At 37.4% G+C, this 26482-nt stretch overlaps 1 protein-coding gene and 1 non-coding gene across 4 annotated transcripts in view; one reads left to right on the forward strand and one right to left on the reverse strand.

Annotated features, from left to right (window-relative positions):
- Positions 1 to 26482, forward strand: part of TMCC1 (transmembrane and coiled-coil domain family 1) — a 257218-nt gene that overhangs the window by 88206 nt on the left and 142530 nt on the right. The gene's annotated exons all lie outside the window — the stretch shown is intronic.
- LOC131421540 (U6 spliceosomal RNA) lies at positions 12350 to 12456 on the reverse strand. The gene has a single exon (XR_009223897.1). It is a non-coding gene; the product is annotated as a U6 spliceosomal RNA (small nuclear RNA).

A 26482-nucleotide genomic window follows, 5' to 3' on the forward strand; every position in this document is an offset into this window, starting at 1 on the left:
GTAAACCTATACTCTTTCAAGGTATATTATGGACTTGAATGAGAAGGCCTATGACGTTTTGGCTGATATGTTGAGAGAAGGCCTAAAACTGTTGACAGAGGTTGCAAGACAGGTACCGTGTCTTAGCTTTGTATTCCTCCCAACACCTAGCAGGACAACAGTTTGCACACAAATACCTCAGGCAACAATAGCATTTATTTACTGAATAATGAGCAAGTCCTCTTCCTACATCTTAAGTGTTATGTCCCTTAGAGTTTTAATCATAGCTCATACCACTCTTTTTACTCGTTTGTGAACTTAACTGCTGTCACACTTGAGCTTCCACCAAATTTTGGTCTCCAATATGACCAATGTTATGATCTTCAGAATTGGTTGTCTAACTCTCTCTTGGTTGTCTGCATAGGCAATTCAAACTCATCATTTCCAAATTTAAATTCATCCTCATCTCTCATAAACCTCTTTGTCTTCTAGTATGTTTTCTGTCTCAGTTGTTTCCAAACTTGAGTGAATATAGTAGAAATCCTTTAGGACACTAGTTGTAAATAAGATTTCCATGCCCTACTCCCAGAATTTCTGACTTAGAAGGTCTGATATGGAGCTTAGAAATCTGTATTTTTAATCAAGTCCTCAGATAATTCTAGTACAATCAGCCCGTACGTGGGTTTGAGAATCACTGGATCTGACTTTCTGGAGCCACCACTCACCAGGTTGGCAACCTTAGAGTTATCCTGACCCCTTCCACTCCCAAATCACGTGATCCCCAAGGTTGCCCCTATTTTCCATTCCCAAATCAGTGCCCCAGTTTGGGCCTTCAAGCATCTCATTGCCCTTTCACATCCTTTCTCCATGCTGCATGCAGTTGTGAGAGCTACCCAAAATGCAAAACAAATCCTGTCGTTTGCACTGCTTAAAAACCCTTTACTGGCTCCACCATTACCTGAAGTGTAAAGAAATTCCTTAAAATGACATGCAAGCCCTTCCATGATTTAGCCCATGCGGACTTCTTTGCCCTCATGCAGCTCCCTGCCTCATACAGCAACTAGCACTCCTTCCCCACACTTTTTATTTTTCCTCTAAAGTTTTTCATATTTCCATATTTTGGTTTATACTTTCATTCAGTCATTCATTCAACAAATATATATTGAGTATCTGATACGTGCTAGGCAGTGCAGACACCGTGATAAACAAAACATATCATCCTTACTCTAATGGAGTTTATAATATGATAGGGACACATATTGAACAAATAATCATTAGAACAAATCTAAATTTTTAACTGTGACAAGTACTACTAGAGGCTATTAAAGGGACATTTGACCTAGTTAAGGAAGTCAGACTTCCCTGAGGAAGTGACAGAGATCTAAAAGATAAGCTGAGGTAATTAGCGATGGAGGGAAAACTGCAGGTCCAGCGGCCCTACGATGGGAGGAAGTTTGCTGAGTATGAGAGAGCGAATGGCAGGTGTGTAAGTTTGTGTGTGTGTACATGCAAGCACATGCTGGTTAAGGCTGGAGAAATAGGTAGGAAGCAGTTTATACAGAGGTTTGCAGATAATATTAAGGAGTTTTTCTCCACCTAAGAGGAATGAGTAGGATCAAAGCATTTGAAGCAAAGGGAGCAATATCAACTTTGTGATTAGAAAACATCACTATGCTTATAGCTCAGAGAATGGATTGGAGTAGGTTCAGACTGAATGCAGGTAGATGAGCCAGAAGGTTATGATAGCAGTCCAGGTGAGAGATGACAGTAGTTTGGAACAAGGAAGTGATGGTGAAAGTGGAAAGAAGAGTTACCTGAGGGCAGGGGTTGTGTCTTATTAATATTTGAATTCTCCATGGCTAATACTTCTGCCCTTGGTTTATTTGTTTCAGTGAATTAGTGAGTAGTAAATAGACCTATGGAGCAAGAAAAGATGTCTATTAGTGAGTTGTACGTGTATCTGATGAGTTGGGAGTGTACATGGATGAATTTTTGAAATGGAGTAAGCTTTCATTCAATCATTCATCAATATTTATTAAATACCTACTGTGTACTAGGCAATGTTCTGAGTAGTTAGTATACATTAGAAAACAAAACAGGCAAAGATTTCTGCCCTTATGGAGCTGACTTTGTATTGAAGGAGATAGCGTACAATAGATATAATAAATGAATTATATGTTATTTGGGAAGATGGTAAGTATTATGGAAAAAAGGAAAAAAGTAGAGTAAGATAAGAGATCAGGAGTGTGTGTGGAGGTGAGATGAGTTGCAATATAAAGTAGGATGATAAGGGTAAGTCTTATTGAGAAGGTGACATTTAAGTGTAGACTTGACATGGAGGAGTTAGTCACGTGTCTGGCTATCTGAGGAGTAAATACTCAAGGCAGATGAAATAACCCCAGAGTGGGAGCCTGCCTGACATGTTAAAGGAATAATAAGGAGGCCAGTGTGAAAAAGCTGAGTAAGCAGGGCACAGTAGTAAGAGATGAGAGGTTAGAGAGGTCACAGGTGGCCAGATCAGGTAGGACTTCATAGGCATTGTAAGGACTTGAGCTGTTCTTTGAGTGAAATAGGGAGCCTATTGGAGGGTTTCGAGCATAGGAGTGGATGTGATCTGACTTATTTTTTAAAAGGATCACTCTGGCTGCTGTGTGAATAGACTGCCGTGGTCAAGGGTGGAACCTGAGAGACCAGTTAGGAGTTTGTTGTAGAATCTAGGCAAGAAATGATAATGGCTGAAACCAGAATCTTAGCAGCCTTAAATAGAGCAGCTGTAGAGATCAAAGCAAGAGAATACCAATGGTCAGTTTGCAAGATTTTGAAAGTCCCGAATAGGATTTCCCTAGAAGGCAAGTGGAGTTGATTAGCAGTATGTTACACCAAGAAAGGAGTTCTCTGTGATAAAAAAACAATGAGTCTGGATGTAGATTTTATGCCACAGCATAGAACGTCTTTGAAAAACTGCTCAATTATTGCACAGAAGGCCTAATGAAAGAGTCGAAACTTAAGGAGATGGCTACTGAATATGTGTTTTCATAACAATTGATTAGAGACAGGCCATGTTTAGATTCATAGTGGTCCAGAAATCAAGTGTACATTTCATGGTGTAAATGGAGATTAAATAAGTGCTGTGAAATTTCAGTGTAGTGTATAAATGTGCCACGGTATTAGGATAATGTTAGTGTTTAAAAATAAAATGATAACATCAAGGGGAGAAATGGGAAGTCAAGTTAGAGGAGAAAGGAGGCCTGAGAATTCACAGTAGGTTCAGTTGGTTTGGTTCCCTCAAGTTTTTGCCATATTATAGTTGTTGTTTTATGGTGAGTCAAACTTTTAAACACTCAGATTACTTATAACATTATAAAGTCAGATTTTATGCCTCCTCCTCAAATAGAAGAGTGGAAAATAATTATTTCATTAAAATTGCCTTGATTATAATGGAAAATAGTTAAAAAAAAGAAAGGCTTCTGTCCTGGATTTGCCATTTACTAGCTGAATGATTTTAGGCAAATTACTTAACGATCTGATCTTTAGTGCTCCTGCCAACTTTGTTTTTTGAGTCTGTGATGTGGAATATGAAAAATTGTACAGATGAAAGTGTAAGCCTGGTTAAGTGTACTGAAAGTTTTTGTGGTGATATCTCAGTTTACATGCTCTTCTATCTTTTATAAAATGCTGAGGGAATGTTTTCCCTGAGAGAAATGTTTTCCCCCAATGTTTGTTTTACATTTGTTCAATAAATGTTTGAGTGTTTGACCTAGCGTTGTTTTAGGTCAGGGGTCTGCGGACTTTTTCTGTAAACAGTAATAGTAAATATTTTCAACCATATGGTCTCTCTTGCAACTACTCAGCTTTGCATCATAGCGTGAAAGCAGCTACCCACAATATGTAAATGAATGGGCATGCCTGGGTTTGGTTGTGGACAGTACCTGGGCCGTGCCCCATCCTTTGCTCACCCCAGTTTTAGGTGCTGAGAATATGTGAGTGAATAAAACAGATAAAAATATTTGCCCCTTTGAAGTTTACTATATAGTAAGAGGAGGTAAACAAAGCATATAAGTAAAATACTCAATATGACAGTTGTGAAAGAAGATAAAGAATGCTAGAGCAGGAAATTTTAAGTAGAGTGCTCAGGGAAGCCCTCACTGATATGTGAGCAAAGACCTAAGGGATGTGAGGGAGCACACCAAACCACTCGAGATATCTGGGGAAAGAGCAGGCCAGGCAGAGGGAAGAGCAAAGAGAAAGGTTCCACAGGCCTGTACTATAAAGAAATTTTACTGAAATTTTTTTTTCTTGACATCGTTAAGAGGAGGGGATGATAATGCACGTCAAGGCCATAAGTCATAGTTTCTTGTCTATGTGTGCCAGATGGGTGAGGAGCAATACTTGGAACAGTTCCAACTAATGAGAATTTGATCTATATATATTATTTAAACTTATGTTGTATGGTTTAAGTGTTAATACTTTTCACCTTGTTATAAAACAAAATTCAACTGAGTAAATTTTTTGTTTGTTTGTTTGGTGAGGAAGATTAGCCCTGAGCTAACATCTGTTGCCAGTCCTCCTCTTTTTGCTGAGGAAGATTGGCCCTGGGCCAACATCCATGCCCATCTTCCTCTACTTTATGTGTGGGATGCCTGCCACGGCGTGGCTTGATAAGTGGTGCGTAGGTCCGCACCCAGGATCTGAGCCTGCGAACCCTGGGCCGACAAAGTGGAGCATGCAAACCCAATCACTATGCCGCCAGGTCAGCCCCTCAACTGAGTAAATTTTAAAGATCTTTTTGGCTTTGTTCAATGATTCATGAATTCAGCAACAACCAATCTAGCAAATAGAAAAGAACTCTGAAGAGCTGTACAAAATGAAAGACTTTTATAGGCAGAAGGGAGCAGAAACAAGAAAGCTATAATAGGCAAAAAAGCGGATTGGTTATTGCCAGGTTACTTTCTCTATAGGGATTGGCAGGGATTTATCAGGCAGGTTACCTAACTAATGCTGATCAGGCGATTCCTGATTGGCTGGTTTGAGTCCATTTCTGGGAGAAGTGAAACTGTAATTAAATTCTCAGTATTGTGACATGGTGATTAGCATAAGCACCTCTGCTTTTGACCCGTTGTCTTATTTTTAACAAACATATGCTTATATGTAGCTTTTAGAATAGTCATGTCGAGTTGCCTATTCTAAGGTGTAGTTTCAGGTCACCCTTTCTCCCAAAGTGTATTTGTCCTCTTTCTCACATTCTGTTTATGTACATATATGAATACAAGCAAATATTTATCCTATTCAGACAAATTTCTAAATATGTACATCGAAATTGTCTTTTTTATTAAATGGGACATTTCTTTATAACAGAGACTTTTTATTCTACCAGTAACTATCCCTTAAGTACTCGTGAGTGGGAGATTAGCACTTTGAGAGATGAGAGCCACATATAAGGCTATGTTACAGCCTTATTCTCAAAGACCTTACAGTCTTGTTGGGGTTACAAGATTTATGTAAGTGGCAGTTAGAGAAGTGTGATGTGGCATAATCAAGCCCGTAAGTCAGGAGCCTGTGGTTTTAGAGTCTAAGAATGTCTTATTTCTGTTATTAAATATCAGTGTGACCTTAAACAAATTAAATTCTCTAGCTTTCATTCCCTTCATTTTTAAGATGAGGTTATCGTACAAAATACTATTTAATATTACTTCTAATTTAAAATGCCAAAAGTCAAACTTGCTGTACTTCCAAGTCTTTTTCATGGCACACATAGAAAATTAAAATATTCTGTACAGTGTAGCCAGTAAAGTGATGACATGTTCACAGCCGAGGTAGTTGATCTAATCACCCTAGCTCTGCTCAGCCATCTGGAGGGCTGAGGTGATCAGTATCTACAGCATTTTTATAACCCATTCTTAGCAGTTAAAAGCTTTGATAGAGAACAGTATATAATCAGATATTACTGAAATTAAGGGCAATAGAAGTTCAGAGAAGGGAGAGCTAAGTATGGGTTCATTATTGACAAGGACTTTATAGAGAATATACTCCTTAGAGGATGTCTTAGGAGTTTGAAGCATAGTCAATATAGGTCTTCTACATTGTAAGACAACACAATACATACATGCAAATTTCAAGTTTCAAAATAGCTGAGATGTGCTTTAAAAAAGAAGAAAACAAAACCCCAGTTGTGAGCTTCTGGAGAGCAAGGACCATGCGTTAGTTAGTTATCTTTATTTATATCCTACATAGAAGCCTAGGGCCTAACCAGTATGAGGACTAGTAAGACATTTAGAGGAAGTAATGAGAGATAAGATTGGAAGAGTGTATGATTATATGTAGCTGATTTTTTTTTTTTTTTTTTTGCACTAAGGAAGATTCACCCTGAGCTAACATCCACTGCCAGTCTTCGTCTTTTTGTATGCGATTTGCTGCCACAGCATGGCCACTGACAGACGAGTGGTGTAGGTCCATGCCTGGGAACCGAACCTGGGCGGCTGTAATGGGGCACGCCGAACTGAACCACTAGGCCCCTGGGGCTGGCCCTATATATAGCTGATTTTTAAAATTTCATTTTAGGGAAGAGGTTTTTGATCTAGCATTATGAACGTGAAACTAAATGATTATGATGATGTGATTGCATATAGGGAGCCCTCAGATTTTTAAAGGGGTTTGCATGTTGAAAATATCATATTAGAGTTTTTTAATAGTTATGTTCAAGATGGAATAAAATAAGAAAAAAACAGCTAAGGTATCAGGGAGCTCCGCTAAGAAGTTACTGTCATGTAATGTAAGCATCTACCAACTTATAAAACAACGTTCAATTCTTCATTTCTATGGGAAAAGTCATTTTGAATTTCAATGTTAGAAATGGTTTGTAGATTCCCAGGCTACCTCAAAAAGTCCATTCCTCCAAGATCTAGGGGAAATATTATACATTATTCCACAATTACAGTGGTAGCTGCATAGTGAAATAATACTAATCAATACTATCTAAATACCACTTATTTTATACAACAGTAACAATGAGTGAGATTTTTTGCCATACATTCTGAGAAAGAGTAAGCTTAATTAGAGGGAAATGAGAAAGGAAATGCAAACTTTGGAAGCCTGTGAAGGGAGAGTTTAAGGTTAGTGATATTGGTTCTCTCTTAAGGTTTCAGAGCTCACTATATCATTTTCCTGTTTATAGGTAAATTTAGGAAAAGCAGAGTACCTTTATTAGGCTGCACTTAGGAAATTTTTGTGGGTTACTTGCAGTATGGACACAGAGAAAGGGAATTTTTTGTAATGACTGGCTAAAGGTGAAAATCAGAGAAGAGAGGAAAGTGTTGGGGCAGGCAGGCAGCATGGAAGTGGGGGCGAGGTGGGATTACTCTTCTTAGTAATTCCCACTCAAAATCTTGGGATGATTCCGTGCTGAATTGGCTGAACCACCCTTCTTAGAATCACAGTTTCCAGGTCTACGTGTGGATTTTCCATGCAACAGAATTGGATAGCTGTGGGCAGTACCACCTGTCACCTTTCCCTGGTACTTGAGGTGCCATGTAGCACTGCCCCACCTGCTTTCTTTGCCTGCAGGCTGGCACCTTAAGAGCAGAAGGAGCAGCAGGAGCTTCAGACTGCTGTCCCCACTGACCCATGTCTTCACAAGGTGGAGTCGGGGCTGTGCCTGCCTGGAAAGACTTTCCAACTGAGGCCAACACCAAAAAAGGGACATAGAGCTCAGCTCCTGCTGCTGTCTAGAGTTGAGTTCCTCTTTGAATTAACTCTTAAAAACTCATTCTTTCTCATTCTTAATCAGTAACAAATAATTTGTATACTTAGAGTTTGTAGGTTACCCAGAGTTTATAAATAAGTCCTCCATCGCTAATCACAGCAAGATGGCGTCCTGCTCTGTTCAAATGAAAGGAAGATTTCTAAGATTGAATTAGTTGAGCTGTGAGCAAAACCAGAAAGTCCAGGTGTACTGTTCTCCCAAGGGGGAAGAAAAGTGGTGGGAAGCATAATTCCTATTGCTGACCACCAGGTGGTGCCCCTAGGCAGGATCAGTAGATGGAAGTGAAGGGATGACTGTCCTTCTGACAGGACATTGATAAACAGAGGATTATAACTTGAGAAGTAACTAGTACAAGAGATCATTAGGATGTGGGCTGGGTTGAGTACAGTGACGATGATATAGCGTAGTAGGTGCCCTATGTAAATATTGAACTGAATTGATGATTATGGAAATAGAATAGACAGTAGAAAAGTAGGTGGGATTTAATGACAGTGTTAGAATAAAAGATAATTAAAGGTAAATAAAATTTAAAAACCAGAGATTTGCTTGGGGGAACTAGTAAGATAATGTCCATTTTTCCACAAAACAGTTGAAAAAATTGTATTTTTTGATGAAAACCAATAGAGATCTCTATTTTTGTTTATTTAGTGTCAGTTAGGTAGCGAACACTGTCAAGGGAATATTTTATTCCCTGTAAGGGAAATAATGTGGGACTGGAAAAGTGAGGATAAGTCAGAGATGAAGATGTATTTTGACTTTTTAGTTGTTCTCTATTAAAGGTGCTTTATAGAGCAAAACTTGATTGCCAAAGCAACTAACTTTTAGGTTTTTTGACCCTAGCTCAGAGATCCAGAATGTGTGTTTCTTTTAATATAGTATATTTATGTAGTGGCCCAAAAGATATTTTGATTATCCTTGATGATCTTATGTTGACATTTAATGTAGTTGTCCTAAGAGTGAAATTGAAGGTATAGGTAGGATGTTCTTGACCTTGGTAAGTTTCTCATGCTAAGTTTATCATCACAGGGATGCTTCTTAAAGTTTCGTTTTTTCTTTTTAAAAAAAAAATCTGAGTCACATTCCTTCTGTTCTGAGCAGCAGCTTGTATTAGAAGGCTCAACATAATACAAAGTTAAGTTCACTATTTAAGTTAAATTTAACTTCCTTTTTCTTTATATTGCAAAATATAGACGTTAGAGTAATTAGACCTCCAAAGGAATATCGTATGTGACCTAACTTCTGCTTTCCCCTTTTATTCACAAGGGATTTGGGTACTTGATCAGTAGCCTTGAATCTTGGGAGTGAGGGAGGAGAATTTTGGCATCCAAAGTCCACTACTCTTTTGTTTATCTAGAACATTGTTACAAGGTCTTGCTTTGGGACTTTTAGCTTCCAAAGACTCATAGGTAGATAAATAGATAGACAGACAGAAGGACAGGTCAGGATTAGGTATTGAATAAGGTAATCACCAGAACAGATTGGATTTTCTTCAGAGATCCTAGTATAATTTTTATCTCAAGAAAGATAGGCAACTTTGGCAAGTTAGCACAATGTTGGGCTTAGTAAGTATTTGTTAAAAAGTGGCTTATTTTGATGTTACATCATCATGACCTGTGATCTTGTCAGTCAATGGGAGCAGACTGGATTTCACTTTTGAGCTTTCATCTTTCAGGGTTACAGTATGTATTATGCATTAATTTGTGTCTCTCATTTTATATATAGATAGACTTTTTGAAAATATCTTTTTCTTAAACAGAATCATTTTAAATATATAAAAGATACTTGATTTTAAGAATTAATCTTATGACAAATATCTTTGTAAAAAGAATTAGCAAGGATTTATTGGTTTATATATTATAAAAATATTTATATCTCTAGCCAAAGATCAAGTCAAATATTTATTAAGAACTGACATACATTTTATTTTATCTTAGTAACATCTTACTGGGATAAGGAGTCTGACACAGATTACCTAGAGTTATTTTAATACTGTTCATCATTAAAATAAAAGCAATGACATTCTGGATTCTCAAATGTCTAAACAAAATAATAAGAAAAAAGTAATTATCTATTTACGGTATCTAAAATAAGACCTCTTCTATTTAGTGATATAGCCAGTGAAATAAAGTCTCTGTGAAACTGTTTCTGCATTGTGAGGGTGGGGTGGAAAAGAGAGCTCATAATTAAAGTCTCACATTAACCACAACATAATGTTGCAGAATTATAGTTAAGAAAGGGGAATGAAGGTAAGAACTATCCCTCTATCATCTTTCTTATTGCCTTAAGACACAAAGAAACCTGCCCTGAGAATACTGAATTTTAATGACTCGTTTAGCAATTGAGAATCTTTTCCATGTTGTTGTTAGTAATTTTTGCAAGAATGTTTTATGGAAGTGAATTTGTTTTAATATTATTATATGGGATCATACTCAGCTTGTTGAGTATCTAATGTGTGCAAGACCTTTTTCATATATACTATGTAATTTAAGTTGCATGTCAGCTTTTTTGAGGTAGGTTTGATCTCCTTTTTTACAAATGAGGTAATTAGGACTTAGGGAAAATTTTTAAATTTGCTTAAGACCAGAGAGCTGGTACATGGCTGAGTCTAAGTTCTTTTGCTTGTTCTGCTACAGCACAGATCCCTCAGTATTGTTACGTTTTTATCATATACTTAATGTGAGGAGTATAACATAAAGGCAGGATCTTGAAAGGATCTAGACTGCCAAAAAGTTGGTAACCTGCCAACAAGTTGGAAGATCATCTAAGTAGACTAATTTTCCTAAAACCTTAGAAAAAAAATTACACAATTGGTCTTAACAAGATTAAATTAAAGCAAGATTTGAAGCTCGATAATTAACTCTTATAGTAGAAATGAATAAAGTAGATATTTAGATAAAAGACAGAAGAGTTTCCCATTGCTTTCCATATCTGCTGTCAAAAGGCCAGAAGGAAATAACTAGAAGTCACCACAGTTTTACTAACCTCCAAACAGTGCTTTAAAGTAGGAAATGAGAGATAATTGGCTGATTTATTTTGCTTCCAGGTAATCTGACTGGCAGATAATCTGGCAGTTAGTAGCAATGATTATTTTTAGTTCTGTGTTTTTGTTTTTTTCCCCCTGCCGAGGTTGCTATAGCCATCTGGAGGGGTAAGACAAGAGTGCTGGAACATTGTCCTTAGAAAGTTCCACATCTCTTTTTGAGCCTTTCATTAACACAACTTCTTAGATTGGGAGAGATTTCTATATTCATCTTTTTCAGCTCTGTAACATTCTTCCTAAGTGGTTATCAGCCTGTTAGAATCTCCCAAAGAAGCCCATTCTACTTGTGAATGCCCCTGTTAGACAAATCTAAGATATTAAACTCAAATCTTTTTTTTTTTTTTGGTGGGGAAGATTGGCCCTGAGCTAACATCTGTGCCATTCTTCCTCTATTTTCTATGTGGGTTGCTGCCACAGCATGGTTTGATGAGTGGTGTAGTTCCACGCCCAGGATCTGATCCCACAAACGCGGGCCACTGAAGTGGAATGCGTGAACTTAACCACTACGCCAGTAGGCCGGCCCCTTAAACTCAAATCTGGTTCCCTATGTTTTTCTAACCAGCCCTTGTGGTCTAGTGGTTAAGATTCGGTGCTCTCACAGCTGCGGCCTGGGTTCGTATCTTGGTCGGAACCACACTGCCAGTCTGTTGGTTGTCATACTGTGGCGGCTGCATGTAGCTGTGATGCTGAAAGCTATGCCACCGGTATTGCAAATACCAGCAGGGCCACCCGTGGTGGACAGGTTTCAGCAGAGCTTCCAAACTAAGAAGAAGGACATGGCCACCCACTTTGGGAATAACTGGCCATGAAACTCCTATAAATAGCAGCAGAGCATTGTCTCATACAGTGCTGGAAGGTGAGAGGATGGCACAAAAAGACTGGGCAGGGTTCCATTCCACTCGGCTATACACAGGGTCTCTAGGAGTCAGGATCTACTTAAGGGCATTAACAACAGATATTTCTCCAGTTAGGGCTGATCAGAATATGTAATGCCTCTGCAGGCATGAATTACTTTCACAATGTGTCTCTGTATAGTCTCTTCTCTGGGCTAATAATCCCTAGGCCTTGGGATATTCTTTTTAATTTTTTTAATTCAACAAATATTTCTCAATCCAAGCATTTTAAGTGCTAGAATGCAGTAGTATATCCTCACTACAGATACTGTACTGTGAAGTATTACTGTCTCTATTTTATAAGTGAGGATACAGAAGATTGAAGTTGAAGTGACTTGTCAACTTCACACAATTGGTAAGAAGTTCACTGGATGTCAGACCAACTCTTTCTAGCTCCAGAAGTCATGATTTTGACCACTACTCTTTGCTACTGTGGGTCCTGCCAAGAATAATTTCGTAGCCATCAATAAGGCCTGGAGTAGATAGTTCAATGAGAAAGCTGATGTAAAGAATGGTTTAAATACCTTCTAGCTATGAGATTCTGTGGTTCCTTGGAGTGCTAAATGAATTTGAAGCCTCCTTGGGCTCCACAGGAAACTTCAAATCAAATAGATTCTTGGCAGTCACAAATTTAAATTTGTGGTTTCAGTAATTCACTAAAGACCCAGAGGTCCATGAAAAAATATGGAACGCTTTGCGAATTTGAGTGTCATCCTTGTTCGGGGGCCATGCTAGTCTTCTCTGTATTATTCCAATTTTAGTATATATGCTGCTGAAGCAAGCACTGGGGTGTTCTTTCACATCATGATTTTGAATACTTAGTCATACTGGCCCATCGACTCTTGACTGTTTCAGTTCTTCAGTATTCCTCTTAACACCATAATTTATGGTCTCCAAACAGAACACCATGCCCAGATACCGTTACAGTGGTGACTAGAGCTGAGCTATCACTTTCTTAATTCTAAGGTACTATATGCTTCTTTTAATATGTACAACTCTCTTTTGAAATTGTTTTTGCTTTTTGTGACCTGACTTATTTTTCATATCATCTTTAATTATCATTTGGTCAAAGCCATAGAATTTAATTCAGAGCAATTGAAATTTTTATAGATAGTACTTTAAAAATATAGATGCTTAGTAATTTTGAGAATATTAGAAGAGAAGACTTTTCTAGAGAACTTATCTCTTCCTCCTAAAATAATTGCGTTTAAGAGTGAGATGCTTTCAAATTCTACCTCTTTTTAATATGGTGCTAAAGATGAAGCAGAATATCACTTAATATTTCCTACCTCCAACACCACATGCTTCAGCACCTAGTTGTTCTTACTGTATATTTACAGTTCTATTTAATGTATGACCATGTTCTTCAGAATTATTAAGAAGAAAGAGTTTTGTGGCATGTTTAAGAATCTAGTCATTTATTATACTTAGATCTTCAGGTACTTTTCTTTTTTAATCAGTGCTCAATTTTTTTTTCCCCCCAAAACATGTCTTCTTTATTGCCTGTTTAGTGATTTCTGATATCCAAAGAAGTTTTGCCTTTTTAAAAAGTTAATTCTCACCTCAAAATTATAGAAATTGCAGCCTACTAAGATAAAAGAAGCCTCTGGAATTGTAATCAAGTATCTGTCAGGAAATAGACGTGATGATGTGGGATCGTCTGGGTCTTTCGGGGCCTAAGAGGAAGAAATTCTTGTTAGCAATTTATTTCCTTTGAGGATGGTAAGATAGCAAATGTTGTTTCTCCATCATATTTGTGATTTTTTGATCTTCTTAGACTTCACACAGGTTTTTTTAAAAGAGTATTCTAAGGAGCTGACACTTTTGTTGAAGCTGTTAGAAGAATTTGGATCCTAAAGTGCAAAGTTGTAATCTGGACAGCATTATTTGACATTTGAATAATATTGCTTTCTTGGTTTGGAGGTGAAACTTTTTAGTTTGAGAGAAATTCCCGGATTTGATTTTTGAGCTAGAGTCTTAATCAGATGTTGACAATTCAATTTGAATTTAAACCTTCTTTTTTGCAATCTGTACCAGAGGATTAATTCATTGCCTGGCTCACTTGGGAAAGATGTTATGAGAAAGCTTTAGTACCATGATTTCTGGAGGCCCTCTATTGATACCTTCTGGAACTGCTGATATTTGATGAAACTGCTAATTTTTCTGCACTATACTGGTGATTCTTAATGCCTGCAGTGTATTTTAAACACAGTTTTATTGGTTAATCCTTATATAGTCCCAAAGTCTTATTTTTGATTACCAATCGTGTTATGGAACTAATTCTTAACAGATGTTGGCCTAAATTCTAAACTTTACAGAGACTCTTACGGTTAGTAAATAACTTCAGGATTTTTCCTTTGGTCAGTAAGGTTCTTTTGGTTTTAAATAACAAAGTTGACAATGTACCTTGAAAACTTAATTTAAATGTGCTTGCCTTTTTAAAGATTCTAGATATGGCAGCTTTCCCAAAGACTCATTCTTCATTCTCTTGCCTTGTTTTTAGAATATTATGATAACATGAACATTTTCTTTCAAAACTTAAAGTCTTTATTTCCCATATCTGACTTCAGTAAAGCATTTTGATAGTGTGCTCTGAACAGTGATATACTTGAAAGGCTCATTTCAAGCATAACAGTAATTTTAAATGTTAATTGAAATGTACTTGATATCTTCTTGGGATCACTTCCAATGTTAATATCCTCAGGAATCCAGCTTAGGCCTTTAAATATTGATAAATTCAGGGGCCGGCCCCGTGGCTTAGCGGTTAAGTGCGCGTGCTCCGCTACTGGCAGCCCTGGTTCGGATCCCGGGCGCGCACCAACGCACCGCTTCTCCAGCCATGCTGAGGCCGCATCCCACATACAGCAACTAGAATGATGTGCAACTATGACATACAACTATCTACTGGGGCTTTGGGGGAAAAAAAAAGGAGGAAGGTTGGCAATAGATGTTAGCTCAGAGCCGGTCTTCCTCAGCAAAAAGAGGAGGATTAGCATGGATGTTAACTCAGGGCTGATCTTCCTCACAAAAAAAATAAAATAAAATAAAATAAATAGAAATAGTAAAAAAAATATATATGTATATGTTGATAAATTCAGTCAAATTAGATTGAATTTTTTAGATTTAGGTTGGAGGGATAATGAAAGATGTCCTCATAGGTCTTTATCTCCCTCTGGGTATGTGTGTGTGTATGTATGTGTGTGTGCACAGATTTGCCACATGCATGGTGTAAACTTGATGGAGAGCTGGATAATCCAGTTCTCTGCCACTACCTCTGTACTCTTTTGCCAAGAAAATCACTTTATTTATTATTTTGATATTTTGAAAGATTATTTGGGTGCCATTAGGTTCTGATGCTAAATATTTATTTATACATGGTTGATGGTACACTGATTTATGAATACTTAATATCTATCCAGGATCCATAATCATATAGGTAGGCCCCCATGACCTAATATTTAAAAATAATAATAAAGAGCGTTAACTATCTAGAGTAGTGGCCTCCAAATTATTTTGTTTACCCACACCTTTTAGCATGTCTCTAATTTATGTTTAGTTATAAATTATACACATATAAATGTTCCTATATATTATGTACATCATATAACAAAAAACTGAAATAAAAATATCAATGGAAGTTGTAATGTTTTCTTCTCACAACCCATTGGATTGTCTTGCATACACACTGGGTTGCATGTATCCTGTATTTAGACCAAGATTAAAAGTTAGAATAATTTCCCTCCACAGAATTTTTGAATAATATGAAAATCATTGGTACTTGCCTTAGGATTGTGACACTAGCACAATATATGAACAAATTTTACAATAGAACTGTCCAGCTTTGAGGTAGGCTGCCTTGGAGTGATCAGGCTACGGCTGGAGAACCACACATCATGTATGTTGTAGGAAATACCCACCACTCCAATCAAGAGTTGGACTAAACAACCTCTGATGTTCCTTCTGAGATTCTGTGACTATAGATAGGAATTCACAGACTGAGCACTTAAATTTAAACACTGCAGGAAAGTTAGGCTGTGAATGAAGACCTGGCTCAGGAGTACACCGGGAAATTGTTTAACTTCTACAACTGAACCTTTTGCTCAGAACTTTTGCTGTCGTCTTTAGAAATCTGATGGTTCTAGTTTCCAAGCCATCTCCACATAGGAAAAACTTTTAAGGCCTCTTTCAAGCCTATAGCCTGACTATATAGGAGAGTAAATATGTAAGTAGTAAGGAATAGACTTGATTACTCTTCTTGGTTAGAACCAGAGAGAGAGAGAGAGCATGAAAGCAAGTTTAGAATGGATGAACAATTATTTTAAATTTTTTTTTTTTTATTTATTTTTGCCCCCAAAGCCCCAGTAGATAGTTGTATGTCATAGTTGCACATCCTCCCAGTTGCTGTATGTGGGATGCTGCCTCTGCATGGCGGGAGAAGCGGTGCGTCGGTGCGCGCCCAGGATCCGAACCCGGGCCACACTTAGTGGAGTGCGTGCACTGAACCGCTAAGCCACGGGGCCGGCCCTGAACAATTATTTTAAAGTGTATAGTGTCACAGATGACTTAGCAAATATGTTTTCAATTTGTTAAACTCTCTCTAACATATGTAGGTACTATTTCATTAAAAATAATCTATTCTGCAGTGGAAATTAAACAGCTTCACCTTTTTTTTTTCTTTTTGTGAGGAAGATTGGCCCTGAGCTAACATCTGTTGCTAGTCTTCCTCTTTTTGCTTGAGGAAGATTGTCCCTTAGCTAACATCTCCGCCAGTCTTCTTCTATTTTATATGTGAGACACCGCCATAGCATGGTTTGATGAGTAGTGTGTATGTCCGCACCTGGGATCCAAACCCGTGAACCCTGGGCCACCAAAGCAGAGCATGTGAACTTAACCACTACACCGCCGGGTCGGCCCCCAGCTTCACCTTTTTAGTATCAGAATTGTATCACCTTAAAAAACAAAAACCTTCACCCCCCCCCATTGTCTTTTTTCTTTTTGGTGAGGGGATGGTTGTTTTGTGAAGTCCAGCTAGCAAAGATAAGTCAGCAATAAACTTACAGCTTCTTCACCATACATATCTTGATTTGAGTATTGTGAATGTGACTGCAGTGCTTCAGAGTACCTGCTTAAGTTTCTCTGTTGTGGTAGTGGTTTTCTTCTTTCCTGTTCTACGTAATTGAACAGTTCTCTCTCACTGTTAACACAGAGGCAGAAGCTCTTCTGCACTGATGAATCTAAAAGTGTCAACTATTAGAATCACTAAAACTTGAGGTTTTTTTAATGCCTAATTCTGCATTTATTGAGAAGATTTCCATCTCAGCTGGACTTTTCTTTTAAAAATATAAAAAGCACAATGAATGGCTGTAAAAGTGAAGGAGAGTCCTAATTCTGATCTGGTTATTTCTGAGCATTTCTTTATGAGAAGCTTAACAGTGGAGTAGTTCATCAGAGGAACTGAAGATCGGTATAACCTCCTCTATATGGATGCCTTGTGGAAAATATTTTCTAGAACTTTAGTGAACTAGAAACTCGTTAGAACACACACACAATCTTAGGGCGCGTACTCTTGGTTTATTAATAAAAGTCTCATATGTTAAGCAGCTAGCAAACACACATTTAAATAATCACCTTATCATAGTGTAGGACTAGAATATCTTAAACATTATTTTCTGGCAGCTCACCAGAGGCTTTCCAACAACATCAAACTTGGTTTCAAATATTGGAGATTGTTCAGGATACAACAATACATTCTTCTAGGCAAAAGAACAGAGTCCATGTTTTCTACTCCTTGGAATTGTTGTCTGCTACTAGGATGCAAAACAGCTGAAGAAAACAGTTTTGTTTTTGTAAGTGTGACTGTTTATGACTTGAAACATTTATTTGATAAGTTTTCTTCCATTTTCCATATTCCTCGAGTGTCATACATGGTCTTTACGTGATTTGTGGTGGGTTATTCTGAACATAGAATCAAATTAAGTCTAAGCAGATAAATACTTGTGAGGTTAATATACTCTTCCTAGTAATGTTTGCCCAGGGGGCCTTAGTGTATAAGGTGAACTTGCTTGAGTTTCTCTGCATAAAGATGGAAATCAGGCTATTTTCTATTATGAAAATATAGCTTTCTGTAGCTTTGTGAGAATGGGAATAAAGGTTTTGTGATCCAATTATAGCTCAGGAGAATTTAGGCCACAGTATAAATTACCTGCTTTGGGTCTACATACTAGTTTGTAATATGTATCCCTTGTTTTTTGCTCATAGTTCTGTCATTATCTTTTGTTGCATTAGGGTGCAGAGATTTGTGGATTGCTACAGAAATCAAGACAAGCTTGACTTTTACATCTTGTTTTCATCATTATGAGGATTTGTAGCTCTAGTATTTTACTAAATAAAATCAATTGAATAAAATAAAATCAGTGTCCTCATTTAGATGAGTCACACTTTGTCATATGTAGACTAACTTTACTGTGTACGGTAGTCCCCCCCTTCTCTGTGGTTTCGCTTTCTGCAGTTATAGTTACTCGTAGTCAACTGCAATCCAAAATATTAAATGGAAAATTCCAGAAATAAACAATTTATAAGTTTTAGATTGAGCATTGTTCTGAGCAGTGTCATGAAATCTCTTGCTGTCCTGCTCCATCCCACACAGGACATTGAATTATCGCTTTGTCCAGGATATCCATGCTGTATTCACTACTTGCCCATTAGTCACTTAATAGCTATCTCGGTTATCAGATCGAGTGTCGTGGTATCAAGTAACGTGCTTGTGTTCAAGTAACCCTTATTTTACTTGATAATGGCCCCAAAGCACGAGAGTAGTGTTGCTGGCAATTTGGATATGCCAAAGAGAAGCTGTAAAGCACTTCCTTAAAGTGAAAAGGTGAAGGTTCTCGACTTAATAAGGAAAGAAAAAAACTATAGGTCCGGCCAGCCCTGGTGGCCTAGTGGTTAACTATGGCATGCTCTGCTTTGGTGGCCTAGGTTTGGTCCCGGGCACAGACCTACATCACTTGTGTATCAGTGGCCATGCTGCAGTTGTGACCCACTTACAGAATAGAGGAAGATTGGCAACAGATGTTAGCTCAGGGCAAATCTTCCTCAGCAAAAAAACCCCAACAAACAAAAAACTGTAAATCTTCTCTCAATACGTTCAAAAACATCATGTACTCTTCTCAGTTTCATCTTTTTCTTGGTGATATACCTCCTGGAGCCCTTACTTCTCTAGTCTGAATTGATTGCTCTCCAAGACTGTTGCACACCTTATGTCCTGAGTCTCCTTGTCTGTTAATAAATAACAGATCCCTTGTTTCCTTGATTTCATGTTGTCTTCTTTATTGCTTTGTTCCTTTCTTTTCATGAAGCACGTTCTCCGGGAGCCTTATGAAAAAGGATGCATAGGAGGGGCCGGCCGGTGGCGCAAGCGGTTAAGTGTGCGCGCTCCGCCGCGGCGGCCCGGGGTTCGCTGGTTCGGATCCCGGGCGCGCACCGACGCACTGCTTGGTAAGCCATGCTGTGGCGGCGTCCCATATAAAGTGGAGGAAGATGGGCACCGATGTTAGCCCAGGGCCGTCTTCCTCAGCGAAAAAAGAGGAGGATTGGCGGATGTTAGCTCAGGGCTGATCTCCTCACAAAAAAAAAAAAAAAAAAAAAAAGGATGCATAGGAGATAATTTTTCAGAAATTATGCCCATTTTAAAATTTCTGTATTTTACTGTAATACTTCATTAATACTTCGTTGACTAGGTGTGGAATTTTAGGTTGTAAATAATTGTCCCCAAAATTTTTGTAAAACACTGTGTCTTCATCTTCTAGCTGCTAGTATTGCTGTTGAAAAATCTGATGCTATACTGATTCTTGATCCTCTGGGTAGCATCTGTTTTTCCTTCTAGAATTTTAAAAAGTCTTCTCTTTGTTTGTGTTGTCCTGAAGTTTTACACTGATGTGCCTTGGTGTGAGTCTTGTTGGCATTTGTTGGGCTGGATGCTTGTGAGTCCTTTCAATCTGGAAAACTTGAAGACTGGATCTGGAAACATTAGTTTTAGAAAACTACCTTATAATATTTTTATTCCATCAAAACCTCAAAGTTTGTTTTCCCCCACACTTCCTACTAACCTGCCAAGCACTTATATGACTGGAGAAAAGCTGATTTTGTTATAGATTTTTTATTATGTAATATTTTGTTCATATAAAAATAAACTTACGTGAGCTATGACACACAATAATAAACAAATGACCTGGGAACCTACCACGCAACTTAAGAATGGGAACATTACTATCGCTGTGCTCTTGGAACTATACATGGTTCTCCCACTGTCCAAAATGTTGTATTTCATTCACTTTACTTTTTTTTTTTTAATTTTATTTATTTATTTATTTTCCTCCAAAGCCCCAGTAGATAGTTGTATGTCATAGCTGCACATCCTTCTAGTTGGTGTATGTGGGACGCGGCCTCAGCATGGCCGGAGAAGCAGTGTGTTGGTGCGCGCCTGGGATCCGAACCCGGGCCGCCAGCAGTGGAGTGCGTGCACTTAACCGCTAAGCCACGGGGCCGGCCCCCACTTTACTTTTTTTTTTTTTTTTTTTTTTTTTTTTTTTTTTTTGTGAGGAGATCAGCCCTGAGCTAACATCCGCCAATCCTCCTCTTTTTTTGCTGAGGAAGACGGCCCTGGGCTAACATCGGTGCCTATCTTCCTCCACTTTATATGGGACGCCGCCACAGCATGGCTCACCAAGCAGTACTTCGGTGCGCGCCCGGGATCCGAACCAGCGAACCCCGGGCCGCCGCAGCGGAGCGCGCGCACTTAACCGCTTGCGCCACCGGGCCGGCCCCCCCCACTTTACTTTTTAAAAAACAATTTATTACTTATGTATGTGACACTAAGTTATTGTTTAGTTGTACTTTTGGGGGGCTTATAAGATGGTATTCTAGCTTATGTAGTCTTCTATGACTTGCTTTTTATGCAGAAATATGTTTCTAAGATTGATCCATGTTATTGCATATAGCTGTAGTTCATTTGTATTATTTTAAAAATTTTCTCCCCCACTTATATTTCTGTTCTCTTTTTGTTAGTCAGAGATTGGATCTTCTGACGTAGGCTTTAGTTTAGTTTTTTTTTTTTTTCCTTATTTTCTGTCTCTGTCTTTTGTTCTAATTTCTGGGAAATTTCCTTAAAACTTACTTTACAGTCCTTCTATTAAATATTTTATTTCTATCATATTTTTAATTTTCTAAGGGCTTTTTCCTTTTCTATGAATACTTTCTAATAACATCCTCTTCGTATTTTATAGATTTTGTTTTCTTTGTCTCTGAGGATATTTTCTCTTGCTTCCTATACTGTCTCTGTCTCTTTGAAGTTTCTTTTCTTCCTGGGTGTTTGTTTTAGTCTCTCTCTTTTTTGTTAGAGGCTTTTCTCAAGTATCTGATCATCCGTGGCTTTCTCTTCATATTTGAGAGAGGCATTAAAATTCTGTGGGAAGCTCTCCTTTGTGAAGGCTTGTATTGATGGTTTTTACCATAGAATAATTAAACAGAGACCCATTTTATTGCAGACCCCTCCAGTTGTCAGTATCTGTAGGTCTTTTCTTCAGTTAGTTTTTCCAGAGGAATTGTTCAAACTCTTGCCTTTTGGGGTGGGTGGATGATGGTGGCGGTGACAAGCCTGGCTGTCTGTGTTCTGGAAGACTAGAAGGAAGAAGACTGAAATTCTCATTTATCAGTTTAATCCTTCTGTCCTCAGAATGGTACCTGACCGCAGCCCTCAGCTGGGTCTAGAATCTCTCTAGAGACTGGTCTGTTCTCTAGAGTTTTTCTGGTCCCTTATTTCAGTCTCACCAGAAAGTAAACCTCTGGACTGATCACCTTACTGTCTGTTAGGAGAGTAATCTGCTGATCTAACTGCTACTTATAAATACTTTTAACCAATTCTGTTTTCAGGCCCAGCCCTATGCCTCTGTTTTTAGAGTAGCTCCTGATACTTGTAACTCCTGACCTTTCCAGAGTTTTGGCATAAATTGAATACTTACCTGACAGGAGAAAAACTGAAAGCTAAGTCATTTATTAGTGGACCATCTGTTTTTCACCTTCCAAAGTTTTATTGACATCTCTTATCTACTGTTGTCTCCTCTCCAGTTCTCTCTGCTTTTGTGAGTGTATGCCTTTTATTATTCAATTTTAGTAGAAAGCCAAGATAAATATGTTCAGTCCTTCATGTTTAATCCGTTAATTCCCCTCTAAGGAAGCTTTTATTAGAGTAGAAATTTGGGGGATTTTAGTATAGACTTGCTCTCTGAAGTCTTCTTTGTCTCCTAAGTAGAAATCATAGAAAATTGCATTTCTACTGATTGTAATCCAGGTTAGTCTTTTTTTCAGCACACACAGAGCCTGTTGAAATATAGAGAGCCACTATTGTGAAGTAGAAAAGACAAAGACTAGAACCCATTTGTTTCTTCCTATAGGCACTAAAAGAAGAGCATTTCTATAGCAAAATCACTTTTGTAGCTATCTTCTGTCTCAGTTTCTCTTTACTGAATAGCTAAACATGAACCTCATTCTCTTTTCATTGGCCTAGGGTGTCATAGACAGAATAATGTTTTTAAAATTTGATTTTAGATATTAAAGCTTAGTCTTCCAAATCTTGATTTGGGTGAAGGAAATCTGGATTAAGTTTAACTAAACCCTGATTATTTTCATTAGGTCTTATACGTAAATATTACTTTGAACCATATGAAATCGCCAATATTTGGGCAGTTTTGGCCTACAAAAATGGTAATTTTATGTCATTCAACGTAACAGAGTTAAAGGACCTTAACAGGTTTAGTTAACAGACCCTTTTGTCTAATGTAGGAATTCGTTCGAAAGTATTCTTGGAAACGTTCTAGTAGGAGGAAAGGATGAGACAAATGACAGTGTCATGGTAGGTAGCAGAGAGAGTTTAGGTCCCTATTCAGTATAACTGCTAGCTCCTAGAGCTGCATCACAGTTCCTATGGTATTCTAGAAGCTCTACACTACTGAGGCTGGAGGCTCTAAATTCCATGGAGTGCCAATTAGATACACAATGCCTGTGAATTTGGACACTAACACACACTGCCTGAGCACCTGGCTGCCAGGCTACATATCTGTAGAGGATTTCAGCAAATAGAATTTAGCTGGAATAGTATTACTTAATTTTATTTACTCTGTATACAGTTTTCTGTATACAGAGTATACAGGAAATATAAGTTTATTTCCTTAGGTTAGTTTTAATAGTTGAGCTTTAAAATGGTAATATGACTGTCCCGAGGTTTAAAACATTGTAGAAATAAATCATACACAACAACACTAGCAAAAAGGATGAGGGGAGGGTTAATGGAGTTAAATTGTTGTTAAGGTCTTGCTTTGGAATGTGGTTAAGGTAGACTGTAATAGGTTAAAAATGTATATTATAATTTGCTGGGTAACCACTAAAAGGGTAACACGAAAATATATAACAAACTAATATAAGACATAAAATGAAATATTAAAAATACTTGATTAATAGAAAAGAAGCAAGAAAAGAAGAATAAAGGAATAAAAAACACATGAGACAAATTTAAAGTAAAACAAATAGCAAAATGGAAGTAAGAATATAGGAAAAGACAGTAAGTACCATGCAAACACTAACCAAATGAAAGGTGATAAGCTATGTTAATATCAGATAAGTTAAACATTAAGGCAAGAAGTATTGCTAAAGATAAAGAATGACATTTCATAGTGCTAAAATAGTCCACTCAAGAGCAAGACGTAACAATCTTAGAGAACCTTCTCTTGTTGCTTGGTTTTCTAAGCATTCATACATGTGATCTTTGGGTCTTTTCTTTTGACCAATGTTCTCATCTTTCACTGTGGAAGATGTTTTTGTAATCTGTGAGGGAAGAGTTGTTCCTTTGTCTCTCTGACTGTGATAATGTTCATTTTCAACATGCTCTGAGCATTGTAAACAATTGCATGGGGTACCACTTGAGAGAACAAAACCTCTGACTTACAATTATTTCATTTAGTGTTGTAGTTGTTTTTAATGTAATTATTGTCCTTTTTAAAATGCCAAGTATGAGAAATAGAATTTAGATGAGGACTAAAGAAGTTGATTATATTTTAAAGAATTATTTTTTAACATTGTGTGATTATGAGTAATAAGGTATTATAAAGGGCAAATCAGAAAGGAGTAGCTGTTTATTCATTTATAAGGATTCTTGGCAATAAGCCATTTTTTTGGTACTAGGTCTTTAAAGCTCTGCAGTGATGTGTCATTGTCAAAACTCTTCATTTCCGTCTGGAGGGAATGCCCTGTTATTTAGAGAATATTCCACTTTTCTGGAAAAAGACATCTGTTGGTTGATCTCCATGTCTAAATGCTAGAAAAGGAAAGAGAGGTTTAAGGAAAGGAAAGTGCTGAGGGCATACTTGGAAATTGACAGAAAAAAAGTATCATTTAAAAAAATTTTTGGTAAAAACATGTAACTTAAAACTTAGAATTTAACCATATTTAAGTGTACAATTTAGTAGTGTTAAGTATATTCACATTGTTGTGAAACAGATCTCTAGACTTTTTCATCTTGCAAATCTGAAACTCTGTACCCATTAATAAAGTTCTCCCTTTCCCCCGTCTCCCCAGCCACTGGTAACCACCATTCTACTTCCTGTTTCTGTGAATTTGACTACTCTACATACCTCATATAAGTGAAATCATATGGTATTTATCTTTTCTGACTGACTTATTTCACTTAGCATAATGCCCTCAATGTTCATCCATGTTGTAGCATGTGGCAAGATTTCTGTCCTTTTTCAAGCTGAATAATATTCTCTTGTATGTATATACCACATTGTGTTTATCTTTTCATCTGTCAATGGATATTTGGTTTGCTTCCACCTCTTGGCTATTGTGGTTAGTGCTGCTATGAACATGGTGTGCAAATGTCTCTTTGAGACCCTGCTTTCAATTCTTTTGGATATATACCCAAAAGTGGATATATGTGATTGCTGGATCATATGGTACTTCTATTTTTAATTTTTTGAGGAACCGCCGTACCATTTTTCCACACCAGTTGCACTATTTTACAGTCCCGTCAACAATATGCAAGGGTTGCAAGTTCTCCACATCCTTGCCAGCACTTCTTTTCTTTTTTTTTTTGATAGTAGGCATTCTAATGGGTATGAGGCAATATCTCATTGTGGTTTTGATTTGCATTTCTCTGATGATGTGTGATGCTGAGCGTCTTTTCATATGCTTGTTGGCCATTTTTTTTTTATTTTCTTTGGAGAAATGTCTGTTCAAGTCTTTTGCCCATTTTTTAAATCAGGTTGATTTTTTATTGTTGAGTTGTAGTTGTTCTTTATGTATTCTGGACATTAACCCCTTATCAGATATATGATTTACAAATATTTTCTCCCATTTTGTAGGTTGCCTTTCTGCCCTGTTGATTGTGTCCTTTGATGTACAAAAGTTTTTAAGTTTGATGTACTCCCATTAGTCTATTTTTGCTTTTGTTCCCTGTGCCTTTAATGTCATATCCAAGAAGTAATTGCCAAGTCCAATATCATGAAGCTTTTCCCCTATTTTTTATTCTAGAAGTTATATATTTTTGGGTCTTACGTTTAAGTGTTTAATTCATTTTGAGTTAATTTTTTATGTAGTGTAAGATAAGAGTCTAATTTCATTCTTTTGTGTGTGAACATCCAGTTTCCCCAGCACCATTTGTTGCAAAGACTGTCCCTTACCCCATTGAGTGGTCTTAGCACTCTTGCTAAAAATCATTTGACCTTATACACAAGGGTTTATTTCTAGGCTTTCTATTCTATTCTATTCTATTCTATTGGTCTATTTTTCTGTCTTTATGCCAATGCCACACTATTTTTATTACTGTAGCTTTGTGTTATGTTTTGAAATCAGGAAGTGCGAGTCCTCCAACTTGATTGTTCATTTTCAAACTTGCTTTGGCTAGGGGCTGGCCTGGTGGCATAGTGGTTAAGTTTGCGCGCTCCACTTCGGCGGCCCGGAGTTCACAGGTTCGGATCCTGGGCACGGACCTACGCACTGCTCATCAAGCCATGCTGTGGTGGCGTCCCATGTACAAAGTAGAGGAAAATTGGCACAGATGTTAGCTCAGGGCCAATCTTCCTCACCAAAAAAAAAAAAAAAAAGTTTTTGCTATTCGGAGTTCATTGAGATTCCACATGAGTTTTAGGATAAATTTTTCTATTTCTGCACAAAATGCTGGCGGAATTTTGGTAGAGATTTTGTTGAATCTGTAGATTGCTTTGAGTAGTATGGATATCTTAGCAATATTAAGTCTTCTGAGTCATGAAGACAGGACTTCTTTCCTTTTACTGTGTCTTCTTTAATTTCTTTCAGCAATGTTTTGTAGTTTTCAGTGTACAAGTCTTTCTCCTTGGTTAGATTTATTCCTAAATATTATATTCTTTTTGGTGCTATTTTAAATGGAATTGTTTTCTTAATTTCCTTTTCAGATTGTTCATTGTTAGTTATAGAAATGAAACTGATTTTTGTGTGTAGATTTTGTATTTTCCAACTTGGCTGAATTACTTTAGTAATGCTGACATCTTTTTGTGTGAAATCTTTAGGATTTTCTATATATAAGATCATGTCATCTGTGGACAGAGATAATTTTACTTTTTCCTTTCCAATTTTCATACCTTTTATTCCTTTTTCCTGCTTAATTGCTCTGGCTAGAACTTCCAGTACTATGTTGAATAGAAGTGGCAAGAGCAGGTATCCTTCTGTTGTTCCTGATCTTAGAGGAAAAGCTTTCAGTCTTTCACCTTTGAGTATGATGTTAGC

Source organism: Diceros bicornis, chromosome 2 (genome assembly GCF_020826845.1).
Source record: "Diceros bicornis minor isolate mBicDic1 chromosome 2, mDicBic1.mat.cur, whole genome shotgun sequence".
Taxonomy (NCBI): Eukaryota; Metazoa; Chordata; class Mammalia; order Perissodactyla; family Rhinocerotidae; genus Diceros; species Diceros bicornis.